This window comes from Myotis brandtii, unplaced genomic scaffold (genome assembly GCF_000412655.1).
Source record: "Myotis brandtii unplaced genomic scaffold, ASM41265v1 scaffold813, whole genome shotgun sequence".
Taxonomy (NCBI): domain Eukaryota; kingdom Metazoa; phylum Chordata; class Mammalia; order Chiroptera; family Vespertilionidae; genus Myotis; species Myotis brandtii.
In genome coordinates, this window is record NW_005371287.1 from 1899349 (window position 1) to 1906405 (window position 7057).

Consider the following 7057-nt stretch of genomic DNA (forward strand, 5'->3'; position numbering starts at 1 on the left):
CTAAGAGGGGGAGCAAACATATGTCATATATGCCAGGTCCCTTGAAACATAAGCTGTGCAGATGTTTCTTCCCTGCAACGACTGTGTCAAGCAGCAAGGGTGGACTGGCTTCCGGCAATATGTAAGTGTTTGTTGATAGGCTGCACGAGTGCAAATATGGGAGTTAGAAATTGCTTCTTAAGGCCCAGCCTTTAGTGCTCGTTTCTAAGCTGCAAAGAAACCACCTGTCACTGAAGAAGTGACATGGTGCAATTGTCAGCATCTGCCCGACAACTGCGGTGAGGTCTGGAAGTTTGAAAGCTAGGGGGTTAGAAGGAGGGTCTGTAAGGTTTCTTTAGACCGAACAGCCCGCGCCCTGTGAGCGCTGATGAACCAGACAGAAACCTTCCTTAGCTGGTGTCAGGGAAGACAGCTCAGTCCTCACACTGGAACAATTTGTTAGTGTGTACACGTTTCCATTTTCAGTGTTTTAAGTTCTAATTGGTTTCCTCTTTTGTGCTAAGAATGCCATCTGTCCCTTTGATAGGTTTTTGGATATGATACCACTTACCAGGAAATATGACCACCATCAGTACTGTAAGATGATTCTAAAGTGTCCATCCCAAACAGCCCTGTTTTCATAACTTCACACAGAACCTGGTACTGTTCCTGTGAAGAGACTGTCCTGTTTCTCAGGTACGTGCTGCATTAGAATCAAGCCCTTCACCCCCACAGTTTCTAGGAGGTTATAATATAGTACGAGACAGCATCGATGGTTTTATTCTGATTCCAGATCTCATATCTGCTCTGTTGCAGTAAAAAGAATCTTATTATCTGCATTTGTAGATGAGAAAACTGAGGCTGATGAAAATGGGCTAGCCCCATGGTTGGCAAACTGCGGCTCGCGAGCCACATGCGGCTCTTTGGCCCCTTGAGTGTGGCTCTTCCACAAAATACCACTTGCGGGCGCGCACGTACAGTGCGATTGAAACTTCGTGGCCCATGTACAGAAGTTGGTATTTTGTGGAAGAGCCACACTCAAGGGGCCAAAGAGCCGCATGTGGCTCGCGAGCCGCAGTTTGCTGACCATGGGGCTAGCCTAACATGTGGAGATGATATATAACCAGGACATTCGACTGAACTTCCGAATCTACACCCACTGCTCTACAGATCCCCTCTCCCTCTTCTGGACTCAACGATTCCCATTGTATGAATCAGGAAACTGAGGCCAAGAGAAGGTAAGTGACCAATGTAAGATTCTTCAGCACAGAAGTCACAACTCCTGTGGTCTGGTGCTCTCACTGAGACTGCCTTGTACCACCTAGACTTTGCAATACCTGCTTCCAAGTCCAAAGGTACTTGGGTCTTGGACAAGCTAAGAAGAGGGAGGTTGGAGAAAGGGTTATTAATTAGTCCCTTTCCAACGTCAGCAGGCTCAACCTGGAACCCCAGTGCTGTGGTCGGCTGATGTAGGATTCCCTGAGCCCCTGTAGGCAGACTGGGGCTAGACCAGTGCTTCTCAACCTGTGGGTCACGGCCCCTTTGGGGGTCGAACGACCCTTTCACAGGGGTCGCCTAAATACTTCCTGCATATCAGATATTTACATTACGATTCATAACAGTAGCAAAATTACAGTTATGAAGTAGCAACGAAAATAATTTTATGGTTGGGGGTCACCACAACATGAGGAACTGTATTAAAGGGTCGCGGCATTAGGAAGGTTGAGAACCACTGGGCTAGACCGAAGGGAGAGAACTGACCATAACTGGGCCCCCATTATAAGCCAGGTGTCTGAATGCTCCGCCACTCATCCTGACAAAATGCTAATTTATTTATTTATTTATTTATTTATTTAAAATATATTTTATTGATTTTTTACAGAGAGGAAAGGAGAGGGATAGAGTGTTAGAAACATCGATGAGAGAGAAACATCGATCAGCTGCCTCCTGCACACCCCCTAACTGGGGATGTGCCCACAACCAAGGTACATGCCCATGACCGGAATCGAACCTGGGACCCTTGAGTCCGCAGGCTGACGCTCTATCCACTGAGCCAAACCGGTTAGGGCAAAATGCTAATTTAAAGATGAAGAAATGAACGCTCGGAGTGGCTGTCTGCATTGTCCAACCTGGCGGAGCTCGCTGGCCCGTCTGCCCTCAGAGCTTGGCTCTTTGTACCATTCGTTGCAGCAGATGCTGTGGAAGATGCAAAGACAGGATGGGGAAGGTTCCTTCCACTCAGGGACTGCTAACCTTGTTAGGAGAGCCCCACAGGACCTGATAGAGAGCACAGCTGGATTATGCTAGTGTGGGGGGGGGGGCAGGGGGCGGGGCAGGCAATAAACAATTGATGGAGATTTGGGGGGAGAGGCGGCGGGTTGGGGCAAAGATTAGCATTCCTTCCCGGAGAGTCTCCAGCTGAGCTCTGAGGACAGGATTTGAATAAGCAGACAAAAGAGATACGTTTTAGGGCAAAAGCAGTAGCTTCTGGAAACGGACTGCTTGAAATCACTATTTAAACACAAGGAAACCAAAAGACTCCCAGGCGGACGTTAGAGTGGGTGTGGGCCGTCCTTGGGGCTGTAGGGAGTGTCTCCTGCATTGAAGGAAATTGATAGCAGCAAAAATCAATGGACAAATTAGCCATCTGTTATGTAACAACCCGAAGAGAAGATGTGCCACCTCAGTGGAGGAGATGTGGACAGATCCAAACCAAGTCATTGGGACCGGGAAGGAGTCCCAGGAAGAGCATGGCAAGTGGGTCTGGAAACCACATCTGGAGTCCGCATCCTGCTAAGACTGGGTTCCCCTCCTTGCAAAGCCTTCTGACAACCCAAGGTTGAGCTCTAAGGAGGGGAAGCCCATTGTCCGCCCAGCCCCATGGAGCCTGGCCCTGAGCAACCTGCCGCCTCCCAGGTCAGCTTTCCCATTTTGCATTTTAGCAAACAGGAAATGAGGTAGAAGGCAATTCCAGCTCTAGGGACAACAGCGCTTTCTGTCCACAAAGGTCTTTGCTGTTCGCAGTTAGTGCTTTTCCTGAGTCTGTAATGTACCAAGCCTGGGAGAAGGCTTCCTGGTGGAGGCGGATATCTGAGCTGCCGCAAATGATGCAAAACCAGCCTTGGAGGGGAATACAGTTGGACACGCCTTATTTTCTAAATCTGTAATTAAATTACTGGCATTCAACGAGGATAATTTTTGTTTTAAACATAGTTGTGCCTCTACCAAAAAAATTCTCCATCCCCCAAATCCAATGCCGATTCTCAAATTTTCCTCCAGCCTCAAAAGTAAAAAAAAATAGATGTCTTGTCTTGGGCACATGCAGCATCATATACTTTAAACAGCTTTGGCTGGCTTGATCCTAATCTTAATTAAACCAGTGCTCATATTGTCCTATCCTTAGTCCTGGAATCCTCAGCTGATTCAGCTCAGCCTAGTTTGGTTTGAAAGAATGCCAACCAGCCTAGGAAACAAAAGAGAACTTTGGGGTGATTTTAGGCTCCATAAAAGCATCCTTCACTTTCCCCAAATGATCAACTTAATGGTTAGCATTCCTGGGGAGTAACAACAATATTGTTTAGAAAAATAACCGGGACAAAAAGTGCATTTGCTCATAATCCAACTGGTTCAAAAAAATTTCATAAAGCAAGAGAACGCGTTTCTCCCTCTACCTGACTCCCTTCTTCAAAGTGAACCACTTTAAAAAAATTGTCGCATATTCCACCCAATTTGTTACTGGGTTTATGTAGACATTTACCCAAAATGCCAGACACATTGACCTGTATATACCTTGTTTATACTCTTTCATAACTCCTGGACATTTTCCTAGACCACACCTACAGATCTAGCTCATTCTTTGTAGTGTCTGCACAGTCTTCACTGTGTGCATATATTGTAATAGATCCAGCCACTCACTCCCCTATTGATGGGCATTTAGATTGTTTGTGATATTCTTGTTATTATTGTGAACAATGCTGCAACACATATTCTTGCCTACATATTTGTGTGTATTTCTTGTATTATGTCTTGTAGGATGGACTTGAAAGAGTGGGATTGTTTTTACTCCTGGGGCTGGAACCCCAACAGTGTAAGAGAGGGCCCCCAGCCCCCTCCCCAGCCTTGCCAACACTAGGGCCAATCTGCTAGACCAAAAAATGTTAATCTTCTTGAGATTTAATTTGCATCTCCCTGACTGCTCCTGAAGCTGAGCATCTTCTCATATGTTCATGAAATTTGGCTTTTCCTACCCAGTGAATTCCCTACTCTTATCCTGGACTGTATTTCTATAGGCTTTTCTTCCTATTTATTCAGTGTGTAGAAGCTCTTTGTTACATGAATATACTCTTTATCTCACATATGAGGCAAGTATTTTTCCATCACATTTTTGTCTTTTTATTCTGTTTAGGGCATGTGTTAACTGTAAATTTTAAATTTTATCGCCCTCAAATATGTTAAAATTTTCCTCCCTTGTCTCAGGAAGAACTCCAGTCTATATTTTCTTCTTATACTTTTATAGTTTTACTTTTCCCATTTAGATCTTCAATCCAGACTTTTATAAATTAATTCATTAATTAATTTGTAACGGGGTAAGTCAGGAAGCTAGCTTTACTTTACTCCAAATGAAGAGCCAAGGTTTTAAAAAGTATTTAATCAGTAAAAATTTACACTTTTTTTTTTTTTTTGGCAGAAGGAACCAGTGAAGTTCCTAGGTGAAACTGTGGTCCCTGAAGCTGGACCCAGAAGATCTTTAACTCAGGATGTGGGAAAACACCTACAGATCTCCTAGCCAGTCGGGTGGGGCCCTTCTGAATGTGTGTGTGTGTGTGTGTGTGTGTGTGTATTGTGCTTTTAATACAGAAGGGATTCGTAGGAAAACATTCTCCTTCCTCAAACAATTCCTTATTTACAAACCAGACCCAGACCTGTAGAGAATTTGTGGAAGAGTCAGACTGACAACATATGCTGGGAGCAAGACCTCAAATGTGGAGGGGACAGACATAAGGAAGATTACATGGAGGTGGGAGAAGCAAGGTGGGGATTGGATTACAGGATAGTTAACAAGACTCTGAGCTTTCTCAGGGGTGGTTGCAGCTAATTTCAAAGGCGTGTTAACCTATATTCACAGAAACAATGGGCAGGGCTTGCTCGAGGCAAAGATACACCATTTACTAGATAAAACGTTATATGCGTAGAGTGTGACTCCCCCGCCATAAACTGCCCAATTAGGAATTTATGATCAGGTCACCCTGTCAGGTCACTTCCCATAGATCCCCCCCTTTTTTTTGTTCACAACTGTATCCTATCTGTTGGTCCATCTTAGGTGTGTCCCCTTCCCTCGGAGATGAGCTCTTTGAGGCTTTCTTATCTTTGTTCTGCATCGGGACAGTAGATGCGCGCTGAACCAAACCTTGTCTTTGAAGCCATCTAAAGATTTATTTCGTGTGCATCCTCATAGTCTGAGGGTATTTCCACATTTTTAAGAAGAATTTGTGCTTGTTTCTGGACAGGCTGATTGGGAACCTGCAGTGACAGGGTTTCTCCGGGAGTCTTTTATCTTTCCATTTGCAAGTGAAAGTACCAATAAATACTTGTTGAATTTTATCATTCTGTTAACCTTCAAATTCAGACTTGTCAGTAATTACTGGCTTGCGTTAAAAGGTGGAAATTAGAGCTTGAGGTCCAGGAAGGAGACACGATTTGCTTGGAGGTATGCAGAGTGAGCAGGGCTCTGGTCTTCCTGTCCCTTCTTTTTCTGCTCCTTTTTGTCCCTTGACAAAGGGCAACTGGTGTGGTGAAGGGCACAGGTCTGGTGAGAAAGGACCAGGGTGGGACTTTCTGTGTTTGGTGTCCTGACCGAGAATTGAACCAGCAACCTTCCTGTGAACCACAATGCCCAACCAACTAAGCCACACCGGCCAGGGCAAAGGTGGGACTTTTAATCAAAAGGTCGGGCAGGCAATTCTGAGTGCCTTTTCTGGGGCAGTTGCTGAGGGCCTGAAGAAGGCTCTGAATGACATTCATTTCTCCTTTGCCGATAAACAGAAACCATCTTGGGCCCTGGCCAGGTAGCTCGGTTGGTTAGAGCGTCGTCCCAATACACCAGGGTTTCAGGGTTCGGTCCCCGGTCAGGGCACTTACAAGAAGCAACCAATGAATGTATAAATAAGTGGAACGCATCGACGTTCCTTTCTCTCCACCTTCTTCTCTCTAATAATCAATCAATCAATCAATAAAAAACTATCTTGGAAGAGCTGGCTGCTTTGGAAGGACTCATTCAGAGATCTCTGCCTTGAACAACAGAGCCGAGTACAGGTTTGTTTCTCCCGCCACCCAGACCACAGCAGGTCCTCCACGGAGGGGCTCACCAGTCTGGGGAGGGAGGCAGGCAGTTTCCTCAGGGGCTCGGGCGGGAAGCCGGCATTAAACAAACACTCCCAGGAATATATCCTTACAGATGGGGGTAAAGGATGTTTGGAGAGAATACAGCAGGAAGGCTTGGTTTAGATTAGGGCGTTCGGCAAAAGCCCACGTGGGGTGTGAAGGGCTTTTGCAAAAGTGAAGTGTTTTACATCTGTGAGGGAAGTAATAACAATAAGAAAGGTGCTCGAAGGGCAGCTCATCCTCATTCACCGGCCACTTCCTAGAACTCCGGCAAGCTCCCTCGCTTCCCAGAATTATGGAGGCTTCCAGAGTAGCCTTCACAAATGCTAATGGGAGAGCATTCTACCCGCGCCCCGACCCTCCGCACCCTCGTCTGTATCTAGTTTGAACGCCGGGACGAGTGAATTTCCAGTTGGGAAAAAGGGATATAAAATATAAAGAAACTTTCCCACGTTCTTAGCCGAACCCAGGGGCCAGGCTCCCCTGCCCCAAACCGTCGGAGGATTGTTTTTCAAAGCAAAATCCCACCTCCCCGTGTATCTGGTTGTGAGGGGGGCTGTGCGGGAGACCTGAGTTGCTCCCGGGTAGCTGGGGGCAGAGGCGATAATGTTTGATCCCTCCCCCCTCCCCCAAACCCACCTGTGAGCGAGCTGGAGCGGGGTGAAGTGAGGCTGTGCTGGGGGTGGGGGTGGGAGTG